This window comes from Hylobates moloch, unplaced genomic scaffold, assembly GCF_009828535.3.
Source record: "Hylobates moloch isolate HMO894 unplaced genomic scaffold, HMol_V3 SCAFFOLD_3, whole genome shotgun sequence".
Classification (NCBI taxonomy): Eukaryota; Metazoa; Chordata; class Mammalia; order Primates; family Hylobatidae; genus Hylobates; species Hylobates moloch.
The window spans coordinates 12,576,741-12,595,579 of NW_026652278.1; the positions used below are offsets into that span (position 1 = coordinate 12,576,741).

The 18,839-nt window shown below is 42.5% G+C and overlaps 1 long non-coding RNA gene across 1 annotated transcript in view; it reads left to right on the forward strand.

The window, feature by feature from the left end:
- The window catches only part of LOC116482669 (uncharacterized), a 91,279-nt gene that overhangs the window by 1,471 nt on the left and 70,969 nt on the right, over nt 1-18,839 (forward strand). The gene's annotated exons all lie outside the window — the stretch shown is intronic.

Below are 18,839 nucleotides of genomic sequence, written 5' to 3' on the forward strand. Positions count from 1 at the left end.
TTGTGGTAAGGGGTGATATTGTGGGGTTGTTAGAAGAAATATTTGTCGTGTAGAATTATTGGTGATGGCCTGGATACGGTTTTATATGAATTGAAAAACTAAATGGAATAAGAGGAGAAAAACAGGTATAAAAGGTCTAAGAATTGGGAGGACCCAGGACATCTGATTAGAGAGTGCCTAAGGAGATTCAGCATAGTCCTGCCAGCAAAGATTATTTATTTACTTCAAGAGTTTAGAGTGGTGGTTTGGGGATAGCACCAGGAGATATCAGCTGTGATGGCTTCGAGAAACAGTGTAAACTGGCAGTGTAAACAAGACCAAGGCATGTATGAGTAGTTGAGAATGGTGAATAGGAGTATGACTAGACAGAAGATAGTAGGGATGACAAGTTTTTTGGGGCACAGTCTAAGTTGGTCTGATGTCTAGAATGAGACTGGGGCCTAATAAAAAGGAGCATCTATACAGGAGCTTAAATGGGTTGTACCTTGTAGCATTCCGAGGACAGGCCTAAATTCTGAGAAGCGAAAGTGGTAAAAGTATTGTCCAGTCCTTTTTAAGTTGGTGGCTGAGCTTGGTGAGGTGTGTTTTTAATAGACCATTAACCGTCACTGAATACTAAGAGCCTGAAAAAATGCTTGACCATTAGTCTGTCACTGAATACTAAGAGCCTGAAAAAATGCTTGGCTGATTTGACTAATAAAGGCTGGTCTGTTATCAGACTGTATAGAGGTGGGAAGGCTAAACTGAGGAATTATGTCTGACAGAAGGGAAGAAATGACTGCGGTGGCCTTCTCAGACCCTGTAGGAAAGGCCTGTACCTATCCAGTGAAAGTGTCTACCTAGACTAAGAGGTATTTTAGTTATCTTACTCGGGGCATGTTGAGTAAAGCTAATTTACCAGTCCTGCGTGGGGGCAAATCCTCGAGCTTGATGTGTAGGGAAGGGAGGGGGCCTGAATAATCCATGAGGAGTAGTAGAATAGCAGATGGAACACTGAGAAGTTATTTCTTTGAGGATAGATTTCCACGATGGAAAGGAAATGAGAAGTTCTAAGAGACGGGCTAGCGGCTTGTAACCTACATGGAAGAGGTTGTGAAATGACAACAGAATAGAATGGGCCTGTGAGGCTGGAAGGAGATATTTTCCTTGGTCTAAGAACCATTTGCCTTGTGTGGGAAGAGATTGATAGGTGGAAGTTTCAGCGGGGGAGTAGCTGGGAGTGACTGAAGTGAAGGAGAAAAACTGGCCGTGAGGGACAGAAGTTGGAGAGCTAGCTGTTTGTCTAGCCGCCTTATCAGCATAAGCGTTGCCTAGAGCAGTGGGATCTGAGGCCTTTTGATGCCCTTTGCAGTGAACGACCCCAACTTCCTTTGGAAGTAAACCGGCCTTGAGTAGAGTTTTTATTAAAGAGGCATTAATGATGGAGGACCCTTGTGTAGTGAGGAAACCTCTTTCAGCCCATATGACCGCATGGTGGTGCAGAATATGAAAGGCATATTTAGAATCAGTGTAGATATTGACACGTAGTCCTTTTGCAAGAGTGAGGGCTCGAGTTAAGGCAGTGAGTTTGGCTTGCTGAGAGGTAGTGGAGGGAGGCAGAGTGGTAGCCTTAATAATAGATGTGGAAGATACTATAGCATAGCTTGCCTTTGCTGGTGAGTGGCGATTAGGCTTGGTGGAACTGCCATCAATAAACCAAGTGTGATCAGGGTGAGAAACAGGGAAGAAGGAAATGTGGGGAAATGGGGTGAACGTCAGGTGGATCAGAGAGACGCAGTCATGAGGGTCAGGTGTGGTATCCGGAATAATGTGGGAGGCCAGATTGAAGTCCGGGCCAGGAACAACGGTAATTGTGGGAGACTCAACAAAGAGCGAGTATAGCTGAAGGAGCCGGGAAACAGAAAGTATATGCATCAGGTATGAGGAAGAAAATAGATTTTGGAAATTATGAGAGCTGTAGAGAGTGAGTTGGGCATAGTTTGTGATATTGAGGGCCTCTAAAAGTATTAAAGCAGCAGCAGCCGCTGCACACAGACATGAGGGCTAGGCTAAAACAGTAAGGTCAAGTTGTTTGGACAGAAAGGCTACAGGGTGTGGTCCTGGCTCTTGTGTAAGAATTCTGACCACGCTAACCATGCCTAGGAAGGAAAGAAGTTGTTGTTTTGTAGAAGGTGCTGGGGTTTGAGAGATCAGTTGGACACGATTGGCAGGGAGAGCACGTGTGTTTTTATGAGAATTATGCCGAGATAGGTAACAGATGAGGAAGAAATTTGGGCTTGACTGAAGTAATAGGGGCTGTCTGTGAAGCTTTGCGGCAGTAGAGCCTGGGTAATTTGCTGAGCTTGATGGGTGTCAGGGTCAGTCCACGTGAAAGCGAAGAGAGGCTGGGATTAAGGGTGCAAAGGAATAGTAAAGAAAGCGTGTTTGAGATCTAGAACAGAATAATGGGTTGTAGAGGGAGGTATTGAGGATAGGAGAGTGTATGAGTTTGGCACCACAGGGTGGATAGGCAAAACGATTTGGTTGATAAGGCGCAGATCCTGAACTAACTTGCAAGGCTTGTCTGGTATTAGGACAGGTAAAATGGGGGAATTGTAAGGAGAGTTTATAGGCTTTCAAAGGCCATGCTGTAGCAGGTGAGTGATAACAGGCTTTAATCTTTTTAAAGCGTGCTGTGGGATGGGATATTGGCGTTGAGTGGGGTAAGGGTGATTAGGTTTTAATGAGATGGTAAGGGGTGCATGATCAGTCACCAAGGAAGGAGCAGAGGTATCTTATACTTGTGGGTTAAGGTGGGGGGATACAAGAGGAGGATGTGAAGGAGGCTTTGAACTGGGGGAAAAGGTGGCAATAAGGTGTGGCTGTAGCCTAGGATAGTCAGGGAAGCAGATAATTTAAAGTGTCTCGGCCTAATAAGGGAACTGGGCAGGTGGGGATACTAAAAAGGAGTGCTTAAAAGAGTATTGTCTAAGTTGGCACCAGAGTTGGGGAGTTTTAAGAGGTTTAGAAACCTGGCCGTCAATACCTACAACAGTTATGGAGGCAACGGAAACAGGCCCTTGAAAAGAAGGTAATGTGGAGTGGGTAGCCTTCATATTGATTAAGAAGGGGACGGAGTTACCTTCCACTGTGAGAGTTAACCCAGAGTGTCTGTGATGGTCCTGTAGGCTTCCGAGGCGATTGGGCGGTGTCAGTCTTCAGCTGCTAAGCCGAGAAGATCTGGGAAGGAGTCAGAGAGCCTTGGGCCAGAGTCCCAGGGGCTCTGGGAGTGGCTGCCAGGTGAGTTGAACAGTCTAATTTTCAGTGGGGTCCTACACAGATGGGACATGGCTTAGGAGGAATCCCGGGCTGCGGGCATTCCTTGGCCCAGTGGCCAGATTTCTGGCACTTGTAGCAAGCTCCTGGGGGAGGCAGGCCTGGAGGAACGCCTAGCCGCTGCAGTTCAGGCGTTTGGAAGTTCTTGTGTGCTGGAGATATGGCTGGGGTTTGTCTCACAGTGGAGGCAAGGAATTGCAACTTTTTTCTATTATTGCACACCTTGAAGGTGAGGTTAATTAAGTCCTGTTGTGGGGTTTGAGGGCCAGATTCTAATTTTTGCAGTTTTATTTAATGTCGGGAGCAGATTGGGTAATAAAATGTATATTGAGAATAAGACGGCCTTTTGACCTTTTAGGGTCTAGGGCTGTAAAGCGTCTCAGGGTTGCTGCCAAAGGAGTCATGAACTGGGCTGGATTTTTTATATTTGATGAAAAAGAGTCTAAACGCTAACTGATTTGGGAGAGGTCGGATAAAGAAAAAGGAGTATTAACCTTGACTATGCCTTTAGCTCCAGCCACCTTTTTAAGAGGAAATTGCTGGGCAGGTGGGGGAGGGCTAGTCGCGGAACAAAACTGTAAGCTGGACCAGGTGTGAGGAGGGGAGGTGATAAAAGGATTATAGGGTGGAGGAGCAGAGGCTGAGGAAGAATTGGGACCTAGCTAGATGTCAGATGGGTCTGTAGAAAAAGGAAGATTAGAAAGACTCGGCGCCTCTTGGGGTTGGGACTGAGGGGACAGGCGGGAGGGAAAGGAGGAAGATTTGGGACAAGTTGCATTGGGCAGAGACTAGGAAGGGACTGATGTGTAAAAGAATGCCTGGATGTCAGGCACCTCAGACCATTTGCCCATTTTACAACAAGAATTATTTAGATCTTGTAGGATGGAAAAATTGAAAGTGCCGTTTTCCTGCTATTTGGAACTACTGTCGAGTTTGTATTGGGATCAAGCGGCATTGCAGAAGAAAATAAGATGCTTAGATTTTATGTCAGGTGAGAGTTGAAGAGGTTTTAAGTTCTTAAGAACACAGTCTAAGGGGGAAGAAGGAGGAATGGAAAAGCAGGACTTGCCGCTAAGGGTGAAGGAGAAGGGGTTGAGGGGTACTTGCCCCTGCCCCAGGAAAGCAGAGAAGGGGTAGAGACAAGGAGAGAAGGGATTGGGGTACTTGCCCCTTCCCCAGAAAAGCGGGACTTGCCGTTAAGGGTGAAGGACCAAGGCAGGCGTCCCTGCGTGGTCTGACACCTCTGAAACGTGGGTGAGTAATCAGGCGTCCCTGCAATGATTAAACACCAAGGGAAGGCTGCCTTCCCAGTCCATGACGGGCGCCGGAGTTTTGGGTCCACGGATAAAACGTGCCTCCTTTGTCTCTACTAGAAAATGAAAGGAATGGAAATTAAGAGAAGGGAGAGATTGAAGAGTGGAAAGGAGAAAGTGGTTGAGGGATAGTGAGAGGTTGGAGAACAGAGTAAGAAGAGGCCGCTTACCGGATTTAAAATCGGTGAGATGTTCCTTGGGCTGGTGGGTCTGAGGACCTGAGGTCGTAGGTGGATCTTTTTCACGGAGCAAAGAACAGGAGATCAGGGGATTGATCTCCCAAGGGAGGTCTCCCGATCCGAGTCACGGCACCAAATTTCATGGGCGTCCGTGTGAAGAGACCACCAAACAGGCTTTCTGTGAGCAACATGGCTGTTTATTTCACCTGGGTGCAGGTGGGCTGAGTCCGAAAAGAGAGTCAGCGAAGGAAGATAGGGGTGGGGCCGTTTTATAAGATTTGGGCAGGTAAAGGAAAATTACAGTCAAAGGGGGTTTGTTCTCTGGTGGGCAGGAGTTGGGGGTCACAAGGTGCTCAGTGGGGGAGCTTTTTGAGCCAGGAAAAAGACTTTCGCAAGGTAATGTCATCACTTAAGGCAAGGATCGGCCATTTACACTTCTTTTGTGGTGGAATGTCATCAGTTAAGGTGTGGCAGGGCATATTCGCTTCTTTTGTGATTCTTCAGTTACTTCAGGCCATCTGGGCATATACGTGCAAGTCACAGGGGATGTGATGGCTTGGCTTGGGCTCAGGCCTGACACTACTGATGCTTTGGGGGCCACCAGATGTGCCCAAAACCACAGATCTAAATTTATCACTCTCTTATTAAAAATCTTTGATGCCTTCTGTGAGAAGATTGCTAATTGGCTCCCCAAATTCATTCTCTCCTTTTTTTCTTAAGGATAGAACTTCAGTTTATATCTAGGCACCTTGTCCCTCCATTAAATGAGTACATTTCCCCACTCCCTTTACAACTAGACCCAGCCATGGGACTCAATTTCTGGCTGATAAATGAAAATGGAAGTGTTGCATAGTGACCTCTGAGAAGTCACTTTGCTGTTCTGAGCAATTTCAATAGTTATACCTTACATTATTATTATCTTCAGATGTATCTATCTCAAAGGGGAGGCCAACACATTTTTAAGTAATCATAATATAGGAAAAATTATATATACCCTAGTAGACTTAGAGTTCCTCTCATAAAGGAACAAAATCCTAGTCTTCCATTTGCCCCAATGTCTGGCACCTTTCCTGGCATACAGTTGGTCTTCAACAAATGATTGATGGTGCAGGAGTGCCAAATGCCCAGTAAGCATAATGTCAAACAGGCACAAGGTGACAATCAGGCATCAGCGCAGTAGCTCACAGATGGGGGCAGGTAGCAGGTAACCAGCCCTCCCATCCCTCTGGTAAGAAACAGCCTCTTGGAGAAGGAGAGATTAATTAGTTTAAATCTGGAAGCTACCTTGAAGATATGGATGTTGGATATTTAGGGCAAGGACAGGCTGGGTTTGGGACAGTAATGTATCTCCCATGATACAAGAGTGTGTAATTAAGTATGTTAATGGATTTTATGGCCTTCTCTGAAGCATCTGTCTTGGCCAGAGTGGAAGACAGAATACTGGACACACTGGACAATTGATCTCTTTAATAGGACAGAACTTATGCTCCTCTTTTATGCCTCAAAAGCTACCATTTCGCCCCATTCCTGATGACATAAACTCCAAAGCCTGGTAATGCGCACTCAGGGCGTCCTGCCACTGCTAAATCATTTGCATCCCTAAACTAGGACAACTTTTTTACCCTTTTCTTTTGAAGTCAGTAGAGATAAATGCATGCGAACTTCTGATTCCTATCTTGATTTGGTGGTGGAAACACAAGAAATGGAAGAAGACAGAAATAATATGTAACGGAGTAAATGACTTACTTCATAAGTAAACTTTCCAAGGTCACGTAGGTGATGAAGTCAGTAGCTTCCTTTTAAGCACTTGCAAAGTGAATACTGTGATAAACCCTTTACCTGCATCATCTCATTTCATCTGCACAAAGTCACAAAGACTATATTATCACAAATATTTTCACAAGTTCACAGAGTTGCCCAAGTTTATACAGACAGTAAAAGGCAGAGCCAGCATTGGAACCCAGGGGAGTCTGATTCTGAAATGCATGCCTTTAACCACATTGCCTTCCATGTCATGTACTCCACAGCCCAGTTAGAAGAAACTCCAGCTGCCTGGGAAGCGTGAGATTTGAAAAAACAACAGCTTTACTAAGACATAATTCACATACCATACAATTCATCCATCTAATAGGTATAATTTGCTGTGTTTTGGTATATTCACAGAGTTTAGCAACCATCGCCATAATTTCAGGATATTTTATCACTTCTAAAAGAAACCCTGGACCCATTAGCAGTTGCTCACCGTTTCCCCCACTTGCCATCCCTCAACTCTAGCAACTGCTCATCTACTTTCTGTCCATATACATTTGCCTGTTCTGGACAGTTCATATGAAGGGAACCATAAAGCATGTAGTATTTTATGCCTGGCTTCTTCCGCTTACCATGACATTTTCAAGATTTGTCCATGTTGTATCGGCTATCAGTACTTTATTCCTTTTCACTGCTGAGTAATATTTCATTATATGGATATACCATCTTTTATTTATTCAGTCATCAGCTGATAGGCATTTGGTTTGTTTCTGCTTTCTAGCTATTTCAAATATGTTGCTATGGACATTCCTATACATATTTTTTGTGTGAATATATGTTTTCAATTCTCTTAGGTATATACCTAGTAGTACAATTGCTGGCTCATATAAAAACTCTACATTTAACTTTTTGAGGAAACTGCCAGACTTTTCCAGAGACTGCACAGTGTTGCATTTCTGTTAGCAGTGTGTAAGTATTCCAGTCTCTCCAAATCCTGGCCAACACTCATTATTATCTGTCTTCTTTATAATAGCCATCCTAGTGGGTGTGAAGTAGTTCTTGTTGTAGTTTTGATATGCATTCTTCTGATGGCTAACGATGCTGAGCATCTTTTCAAGTGCTTATTGGCCATTTATATCTTCTTTGAATAAATATTCAGATCCTTTGCTTATTTTTATATCGAGGTATCTGTCTTTTCACTATTGAGTTATAAGAGTTCTTCGTATATTCTAGAAACAGTCTCTTTTTTCTTTTTCTTTCTTTTTTCTTTTTTTTTTTTTTTTTTTTTTGAGACAAGGTCTCACTGTCACCCAGGCTGGAGTGCAGTGGTGTGATCATATCTCACTGTAGCCTCACACTCCTAGGCTCAAAGTATCCTTCTGCCTCAGCATCCTGAGTAGCTGGGATTACAGGCAGGAGCCATAGTACCTGTTTGAGTCTCTTGTCAGATATATAAGTTGCCAAAATGTTCTCACATTCTGTAGGTGGCAGCATGGACTTTGAGCCACTTAGCTGAGCAACACATTCCCAATAAGGCAAAGGGCTGTGGTCAAGGTCTTATTTCCAAAACCAAGCACTGGCCTGGATGTGGTCTGACTGTGGTCCGATTGTGGAAAGCAAAGGGTAAACAACTCTGACAATGAGAATTGTGTATCTAAGCATAAGGTGCATCACTCCCAGGAAAAATTGGATGAGTCAAAGGGAAAATTTTCTTTTTTATATGTTTCATTATTTGTGTAGCTTTTATTTGCATTTCTGTTTTATTTTATGTGAAATGGCAAGATAATGAGCAACTTTAGGCACACTGGTGACAGTCCTACACAGTATCTTCTAGCACCACGGGCTTCTCTGTGCACAATTCCATAAAATCCATGCATTCTGTGTGTTTCTTTAAAGGCTTTCAAATGCCCTTCTATTGCTAATGCCAGATATCATTTGTTGAACATTTAACATGTGCTAGGAGATGCACTAAGGACTTTCTATGTGAGCTAAGCCTATTTCACTTTTTAACCCCTCACACTGGATTTTCTTCTGGCCCTGGAGAGTCATGGAAGGTTAGCATTAGTAACAGGAGAGCGTTTGTTGGGACTTTGGGCAGATTACTTGACCTCATTAAGCCTCCTTTTCTCCTTCTGTTATTTGTGGGGAGGAGAGTAACTATTCCTGGATGATGAAAAACACTAAATTAGATAATATATTAAAAGAGCTCAAAACAGCACCTAGCTTCCTACAGTACCTTATTATTTGCTGACAGTGCTGGAGCATGAATCTAGCCTCCTATTTTCTTTCTTTTTTGAGACAGGGTCTCACTCTGTCACCCAGGCTGGAGTGCAGTGGCATGGTCTTGGCTCACTACAACCTCTGCCTCCTGGGTTCAAGTGATTTTCGTGCCTCAGCCTCCTGAGTAGCCAGGATTACAGGCATGAGCCACGAAGTCTATTTTTTTGTATTTTTGGTAGAGACAGGTTTCACCATGTTGGCCAGGCCGGTCTCAATCTCCTGGCCTCAAGTGATCAGCCCGCCTCGGCCTCTCAAAGTGCTAGAATTACAGGTATGAGCCACTCTGCCTGGCTGAGGCCTCCTATTTTCAATAGCAACACTAACCCATTTAAGCTATACCATCTTGAATTTGAAGACAGATATTTATATTTTCTCTTTAAGGAGTGTCTTGCAGGAGAAGAAATAATAAGGATTTGGGTAAAGACGGAGTTGAATTTGCTGTGTGAGTCACCAGGACACCACAACTGCAGCCAGTTTTCTCTTTTTAAAAAAAGTTGCTGTATTATTCTTTGTGTTTCCAAAGAGTAGGATAGATTGTCCTGAGGCACTTTCAGGATAGGTGAGGGCTCTATGAACCCCTGCTTTGACTATTGCTGGTACCCAGGCCGCTCAATTCAGTCTGTCCACACTCAAGGCTGTTTTAGGGGCAGACTTTGGTTTTGGGGTTTTTTTTTTTTTTTTTGAGACGGAATCTCGCTCTGTCGCCCAGCCTGGAGTGCGGAGTGCGGTGGCACGATCTCAGTTCACTGCAAGCTCCGCCTCCCGGGTTCACGCCATTCTCCTGCCTCAGCCTCCTGAGTAGCTGGGACTACAGGCGCCCGCCACCACGCCCAGCTAATTTTTTGTATTTTTAGTAGAGATGGGGTTTCACCGTGTTAGCCAGGACGGTCTCGATCTCCTGACCTCGTGATCCGCCCGCCTCGGCCTCCCAGAGTGCTGGGATTACAGGCGTGAGCCACCACGCCCGAGGGCAGACTTTGATTTACAGGTTAGTCTTACCCTAAGTAGAAATGCAAGTATGACACACAGAGATTCAAAAAACCAGTGGTAAATAGTTTTAGACTAGTTCTAGAACTAAAACAAGAGCTTTAGGGGGTCATAACAGTGAATGCATCATGCAGCATTTGGAAAATTACTGTTGAGATTGACCTAGAGGAGGGGTTAAGCCCACCCTTTTTAAAGGATCAGGCTGTCTTCACACTCAGTGAAAGACTCAGCTGTTCGAGCTGCCAGACGTGCCCCACCCAGTGCTCTCCAAGAGCTGTGGGCCAGGACGGCCACTCTGCAAGTCACAGACGCTTACTTAGGCAGATGCTGCTCAGGGCTTGCCTCTGGTGACTGCAGGAGTTAAGTTTTAAAGGAGGGGGGCTACAACTTGTGTAGCTTTCAGTATGATGTTGCCTCCAGTCTCCTCCTGGTTTGACCTGCACTGAGCCTCCCTTTTCAGTCCTGGTCTCGACTCAGAACTCTTTCCTGGTGCTTGGCTGTTCCAACTCCCACCAACTCTAGCATCAAAATGTGCCAAGACCTTTACTGCGTTTGTTAGATTATTTTCCTTATAACATTGGTACTTTAAATCAGCTAATCCTGTATTATTTAAACAAAAGCATTTGAATTTCCAGCAAACCTTATTTTGTCAGCCTTATTTTGGGTATCACCAATCCCATTTTCTAAATGAAGGAACTCAGCCTTAGAAAGATTAAGTGACTTACTCACGATCACATATCTAGCTGAGGACAGAAACGAACCTTGACCAGTTTTTCTCACTTCCAAGCCAGGGCTCTGTCCAGGATATAGAGCTGCTTCGTGTGAGATTTAGGAGTGTTTGTGAAGTTCTCATGGGGTTTGAATAGGGACCAGGAGTGCATACTTTGCACAGCAAGACATTTTAAAGAAACATCACCCAGTAACATGGAAGACAAAGTCACCAGCAGAGTGGGTGAGTGGCTGAGTAGGGAGAGCACTAAGCTGACAGCTCAGATCTGGCATCGACTTATCTTTTCTCGTTAAACACGTTCCACTCACTCCTTACTTTGTTGTGGATAATCATCAGTCGTATGTATTATTTGACTACCCTCGTTATTAATCTCTTTTTATGTCTCTACATATTATGGGTGATAATCACAGTTCAATGGATTAGTCACTGCACTTTATGACATGGTGATTAAGGTTTATTAGACGGTAGCATGTTTCTGAGAAGAGCAGTCGTGATGAAATGCATTTATCCTGAGCAGGCTGTATGGGGGATATGCTCTTCTAACACCCTTGGCACAAGGAGAGGCAGCTGGATATTGCTGGAAACAGTGAGGGCTTTGCAGTTTTAGGCAGATAGACAGGAGTCCTACCCTGTCCCTGCCACCTCCTAGCTCTGTAACTTTAGGAAAGTTTAGAGGATAAAAATAATACATAATGGTACTTCATAATCATTAAATGAAATCATATAGGTAAGGTACCAAGATTAAGATACTAATTGTTACATTGTAGTTAATATAATGTAGAGGGAGAAACACCAGGTGAGGAGCTAGGTGATCTGGGTGCCAGACGCAGGGGGTCCATCACTTGCTGTGTGCTCTTAGAAAAGCAACCTTGCCTTGCTGAGCCTCAATTTCCTCACCTGAACAATGGAGCTAATAGTAACCCACCTGGGAAAGTTGTTGTGATGATTAAATGAGGTCATGTATGTAACAGAGGCAGGGGGGCAGGTGCTCAGTCAGTGCTTTTACTGTGGTCATGAGGACAGAGCCCAGCCCTGAACTCCAGGTCATTTTGCTAAATCTCTGGCCTGCTCTCTCTATGAGGCCTGAGCCCTGCTCCCTCAGCCATGAGTGGATCCCAGCATGTCTCATCCCTGGGGCTGCATAGATTCTGTTAATGTGTGTTTTTCCAGTGATTGGCTGTTTTTAAAGAAAAAATGAGCTACAGGACTTTCTTATTTGATTTCTTCATCAGAGTTTTGTTAGTTCAAATAAACAATGTCTGAACATTGTGCTCATGGAAGAGCATTTCATACATTACATTAAACTAACAAGGTTGTATCTGGTGTGTGATCATGATTTCTGGAGGAAAAAGTAATTCTATTGATTTCTCATTTTTAACAAGCTGAGCCTTGGTGGAAATAGTTTGTGAGATGCTTTAACAAGTTTAAGGATTTCATAATTTTAGCTGGTCTTTCTCAGAATCCTCCAATTGTTGCAATTAAAAATAAATGCCAGTTTACCACTGTTTCTTTGGATCTCTAAGTATCATACTTGTGTTTCTACTCAGGATAATGTTAAGTTGTAAATCAGAGTCTTCTCTGTAACAGCCTTGAGTGTTGATGTGGTTTGGGTGTTTGTCCCCTCCAAATCGCTTGTTGAAATGTGATCCTCAGTGTTAGGGGAGAGGCCAGGTGGGAAGTGTTTGGATCATGGGGGTGGATCCTTTGTGAATGGCTTGGTGCTCTGCTAGTGGTCATGAGTTCTCCTTCTATTAGTTCAAGGGAGAGCTGGTTGTTTAAAAATCCTGCCACCTCCTCCCTTTTGTCTCTTACTCCCCCTCTCGCCATGTGACACACTGCTCTCCTTCACCTTCTGCCATGATTGTAAGCTTCCTGAGGCTCTCACTAAAAGCCAAGGAGACGTTGGTGCCATGCTTGTACATGGCACTGCAGAACTGTGAGCCAAAATACACCTCTTTGTAAATTACCCAGTCTCAGGTATTCCTTTATGGCAACACAAATGGACTGATACAAGTGTGGACAGACTGAACTGAGAGGCCTGGATGCCAGCATTGGACAGAGCAAGGGCTCATGGCATTCTAACCTATAATGGAAGTGCCTCAGGACAATCTCATCCTACTCTTTGAAACATAAACACTAATATAACAACTTTTTTTTTTTAAAAAGAGAAAAATGCATCCATAATCTTCATTTGCTAATGTGATTATATTTACACATTTCCCCCTAGTTCTTGTCCAAATGATATATTTTACATATTTACATAATATGCACATATCCTGTTAATTTTTTTCTTTGAACAGTCTATCATAATCATATTTATAATCTTTATGTAATCATCATAATTACCATTTGAATGATTTTATCGTATTTGTTAGAGTGCGTATACAATACTAATTTAGCTCTTCCACTATGACCTAACATTTAAGTTACTTCCAATTTTATAATAGTAAAGTTACAGTAGGCATCTGTATACTTCTGGTTGAATTATTTCCTCAAGATAATTCTCAGAAGTAAGTAGAACTATTTTTTACTTTTAAAAATGTCTATATTTAAGAATAAATAAATACTTGTTGAAAATACAGGTCTCAGAAATGCATAAACACAAAAATTAATTATCACTAGCAAGAATGTCTTCTTTTGACTGTCTTCCTTTAAAATATATTTATGTATTATTTTTATGAAATTGAGGTCATTATATAAAGTACTATTTTTACTCTTCTCTTTCCATTCAATAATTGGATGTAAGCATTTGCAATATTTTCTTAATTTATCTTGTCTTTTCTGAATTTTTTGAGATACAGAAATTTAACATTTTTAATGGAATTAAATACACTGACCTTTCATTTAGTGTGTCCTTCATTGCCTGAATGCCAGACTGTCCTTTGACAATATAGTGTTCTATATTTGCAATAACATGTCTGACTATAGGCCAAAATAAATAAATAAACTTTATCTGAAGTTTCAGGTGTTTCCAAATCTGGAGCCAGATTTGGAAGGTGCTGAAGGCATTATCCCTCTTTCCCCCTCACCCTGCTCCACTCTCTGGCCTGCAGGGAGCCTGGGCTTCCCAGCCATACCTCGCCTTCACTGGTCCCTGGGTACCATGACGTAGCTCAGTAGGTGGGAGGCTGGGTGCAGGTGGCTGGAGACAGCGACCAGACCCACATATCTTTCTCAGGATAAACATAGCCGGGTGGTTGCAGAACAAGCCAATTACTGAGAATTGGCTCCTACCTTTGAAGGATGGTCTTTTGAGGAGGACCTGTAATACCCAGGGATTTCCAGTCAAATTAATTAGATAAGTCATACCTGGCTTTGCTTTGTGCCAAGTTCCTCACATTTTTTTTTCATTTGCATGGATAGTTTCAATAGAAAGTAGAGAAGGAAAACAGTAATTAACCCTCCTCATGGCAGAATGTAGTGGTTATAAAAATTAATTCCCTGTAGGAATCAGGCTTAAATTTCACTTACATTTTTAAAAGGGAAAAACCACTAGAATTCTTGCATAATTGTAGAAAGGGACATCCTATAAAACTTAGTGAGCTGAATAACAATGCCACTTATTGAGAAGCAGCACAGTAAGTAGAATTTTATTTGTGATTATATATTATATGCAGTACTTAATATAGATCTTATATAAGTACATAGACATATATATTTTACATGAGAGGACTTCAAAAAGCATATGGAAAATGGAATTAAAAGAGAAAAAATATAAACCTGATTTCTCAACATAAGCTCCATCAAGTTCAAGACACTTTGGTAAGTGATGAGGCTAGCCATTCAACCTGTCTGTAAGGAACTAAGGGCCTGGGAAATTTAACCATGTCGATGCAGTCTTTTAAAATTATTAACCCAAGAAAAATAGGTGCACTTTAAAGATTTTTTTAAGATTAGGAAACAGAAAAGAAGTCAGGAGAAGCCAAAGCAGGACTATAAAGTGATGCCTAATGATTTCCCATCAATACTCTTGCAAAATTGCCATTGTTCGATGAGAGGAATGAGCAAGAGTATTGCCATGGTGGAAAAGGACCCTCTGGTGAAGCCTTCCCAGGTGTTTTTCTACTAAAGTTTTGGCTAACTTTCTCAAAATAAGCAGATGTTATCATTCTTTGGGCCTCCAGAAGGTCAGCAAGCAAGGCCGGGCGTGGTGGCTCACGCTTGTAATCCCAGCACTTTGGAGGCTGAGGCGGGCGGATCACGAGGTCAGGAGATCAAGACCACGGTGAAACCCCGTCTCTACTAAAAATACAAAAAATTAGCCGGGCGTGGTGGCGGGCGCCTGTAGTCCCAGCTACTCGGAGAGGCTGAGGCAGGAGAATGGCGTGAACCCGGAAGGCGGAGCTTGCAGTGAGCCGAGATTGCGCCACTGCACTCCAGCCTGGGCGACAGAGCGAGACTCCGTCTCAAAAAAAAAAAAAGCAGCAAGCAAAATGCCTTCAGCATTCCAAAAAACCATTGCCGTGACCTTTGCTCTTGACCGGTCTGCTTTTGCTTTGACTGAAGTACTTCCACCTCTTGGGAGTTATTAACTTTGATTATGCTTTGTCTTCAGGATTGTACTGGTAAAACCATGTTTCATCTTCTGTGACAATTCTTCACAGAAATCCTTCAGGATCTTAATCCCACTTGTTTAAAATTCCTATTGAAAGCATTGTTCTTGTCTGTAGCTGATCTGGGTGCAATCGTTTTGGCACCCATAGAGAGGAAAGTTTGCTCAACTTTAATGTTTTAGTCAGAATTGTGGAAGCTGAGCCAGTTGAGGTGGCTATGGTGCTGGGTATTGTTCTTGCTGTGAATCATCAGTCCTCCTAAATTAGGGCACACACGAGGTGAATGTTTTCCTAGCAAATTGATGTGGATGGTCTGCTGCTGTGGGTTTCATCTTCAACATCGCCTCATCCCTTCTTAAAATGAATTATCTATTTGTAAACTGCTGATTCTTTGGAGGTATTTTTCCCACAAACTTTTCATAAAGCATCAATGATCTCACCATTCTTCCACCCCAGTTTCGCCGTAAATACAATGTTCGCTTTTTCTTCAATTTTAGCAGAATTCACATTGCTCTGATAGGGGCTCTTTTCAAACTGATGTCTTATCCTTCTTAGTGACAAACCAAATCCTGTTCAGACATGTTATATAACAAGTCAGTACAAATTTATTTTGGTGCAAAAAAATGAAATCCATGTATAGTTTTTTCATAATGCATATTTTTCATGAACTTTTGAAGACCCCTTGTATATGTGTGTGCACATGTATGTGTGTGGATATATATATATATAAAAACACAAATACAAAAAGTATATATACTTATATACACATATATACACAATGTTTTAGTTCCTACCATAACTTGCCACCCATCTGGTAAAATGACAGTGAGCTTCAAATATTCTCATTTGGAGCCTTCTTTTTCCTAGCTGAGCACCCTCTGGGGGATCTGAGTACTGTGAGTTACTACTGAGAGCCAGGGCAGAACAGGCCAACAGAACAGCCATTCTCAAAGACATTTATGGTGTCTGTGATTGACGAATCCATTGGTTCTCTGCTGCGGTTAGCCCATAAGAACAGTCTTTACATGGTAATGTGGTCATGTTAGAGTTATATTGGTATTGCAGCATTTGTGTTAGGGTCCATTAATCTACAAAAAAAGATAGTAGGTGCCTTAATATGATGTAGGTAGTAGGTGATTCAAAGAAGTGATAGTAATGCAACAACGGTTTCTAAACAGTGGGGAAATTGTCCACCCCTGAACAGTACCTATTCTTCTAAAACGAAGAGCTGGGTGCAGTAAAATTTTCTTTCATCTCTAAAAGTCACAAGGGCTCCCAGTGGCCTCCTGGGAAATGGTGCTCTACCCCTACCCCATCCATCTTCATTCAAGTTTGCACATATTCATGGAGCATCTGTTAAGTCTAGCACTGCAGGCCCAACTGTAGTACATGTACCAATCAACAGTTGGCGGGGATATGGCAGTGCAGTCAGCACATGTGGAGACAGGCTTCAGGGGGCTCACATTCAACCAGGACAATGCTGCTTTTCTCCCATTGCTGGGTCCCTGTTGATACTGCTTCCTTTGCCTGGAACATCCTTTTGTCTTTCTTTGACTTACTGACTTACTTTCCTCCATGAAAACCCAGAGGTCTTTCTGGAATCTCCAGATTTTGAGGCTTAATAACACTAGTTTTAATGCTGTCATATTCTTTCTTTTAAAAAATACATTTTCTTTATTTTTCTGACTTTAGTATGTATTCATTAATGAAATATTGGTAAACTTTCAAAAATGTATCATGGGGCAGGATTCAGTGGCTCACGCCTGTAATCCCAACACTTTGGGAGGCTGAGGTGGGAGGAGTGCTTGAGCTCAGTAGTTTGAGACGAGCCTAGTCAACATAGCAAGACTTAGTCTCTACTAAAAATTAAAAAAAACATTGCCAGGCATGGTGGTAAGCACCTGTAGTCCCAGCTACTCAGGAGGCTGAGGTGGGAGGATCACTTGAGCTCAGGAGTTCAAGGACTGCAGTGAGCTATGATCGTGCCACTGCACTCCAGCTTGTGTGACAAAGGGAGACCCTATCTCAAAAAAAAAAAAAGTACCATTGAAATATTAGTAACAACAAAAATGTATAGAAGAAAAAAATAACTATTAATCTTATCTAAAGGTAACTATTATATTTCTATCTTTTCATCTGCCTGTTCCCTTCTTTAGACCTCTTGGGGACACATATTCATGTCTTATTTATCTTGTGCCCCCCCCTCTGGCTCTGTGGCTGTCTCACATAGTAGGCACACTATACATGTTTGTTTAATTGAACCAGATTAATTAACTTAAATGCTTTTATTGCTACAAAAAAAGAAAGAGAAAAAAAATCACCTTATTAATAATTTTAGCGGGATGTTAGAAAAGAAACAAATTTCTCCTGCCAAGTAGAGGGATATAATGAAGGCAAAAGAAGTTGAGTATAAAAGGAAAGTATAGTTAACAAATCAAATCACTCTGTTCAAAACTGCTACAATAAATGGATTACCCTTTGGCAAATCTTTTTAAAAAACAGTAAAATAAATGAACATTATTAGAAATATGAAGATGTTACAGCAATGAAAACAAAAAAAATTTAAAGTACCATGCATACTTGTATATTATAAATTTGAAAGTCTAAATAAAATGAGCGATTTTTCCAACAAATACAAATTGCTATCACAATAATTTTTTTAAAAAAATATGAAAAAAACAATAACTAAAGAGGAGTGAATAAAAGGAATATACCTGCCCTCCTCCTCATTGCCCACTGTTCACTTGGTTTACTTTACAGGTGCATTCTTTTACTGTCAGGAAACTGATTAGGGCCAGGTGCGGTGGCTCACGCCGGTAATCTCAACACTTTGGGAGGCCAAAGTGGGTAGATCACTTGAGGTCAGAGGATCGAGACCAGCCTGGCCAACATGGCAAAACCCCACCTCTACTAATAATACAAAAATTAGCCGGGCACAGTGGTACACACTTATAATCCCAGCTAATCAGGAGACTGAGGCAGGAGAATCGCTTGAACCCAGGAGGCAGAGGTTGCAGTGAGCTGACATTGCACCACTGCACTCCAGCCTGGGTGACAAAGCAAGATTCTGTCTAAAAAAAAAAAAAAAGAAAAAAAACTGATTAAATACCATTATCTAGAAAGCAGTGTAAAACCTCCGGCCAAAGGATAGTGTATTTATTAATGTTTTGAGTTACAAACAACAGAAACTACTCTGGTTAATATAACCAGAAAGAAAGATTCATTGTAAGAGGGTTTAGAAACTAGTACACTCAATGGGAAGACTGGAAAACTAGGTTTGAGCAGGAATGAAAAGGAGGTGAAGCATGACCCATGACCGATCGAAACTGCACCAGGAATCTGCTCAAGACCCCACTGCTCCCAGCTGGACACTCACTGCTGCTGGCCTTGCCGCCCCTGAACATCCTGCTCCTCCCTCCTCCACGAGTCACCCCTACATCACTGGACTCTTTAACAGACAACACACACACGCGCACACACACACACACACACACACACACGCACGCACGCCCGCCTCTGACTGCCTCACTCCTTCGAGTTCAAAGTCCCAGACAGAAGCATCTGCTTGGCTGTGCTAGGTCATGAACGTAACATTCTCACAACATAGCAAATATGTCTGGATTCTCCATGTGAAAAATGAGAAATATCTACCATGGTCTGTTCATTTGGGGGCTCATATATGCTTCTTCCTATATTTATGCTTCTGAATATCACTCCTGCCTAGCAGTTTTAT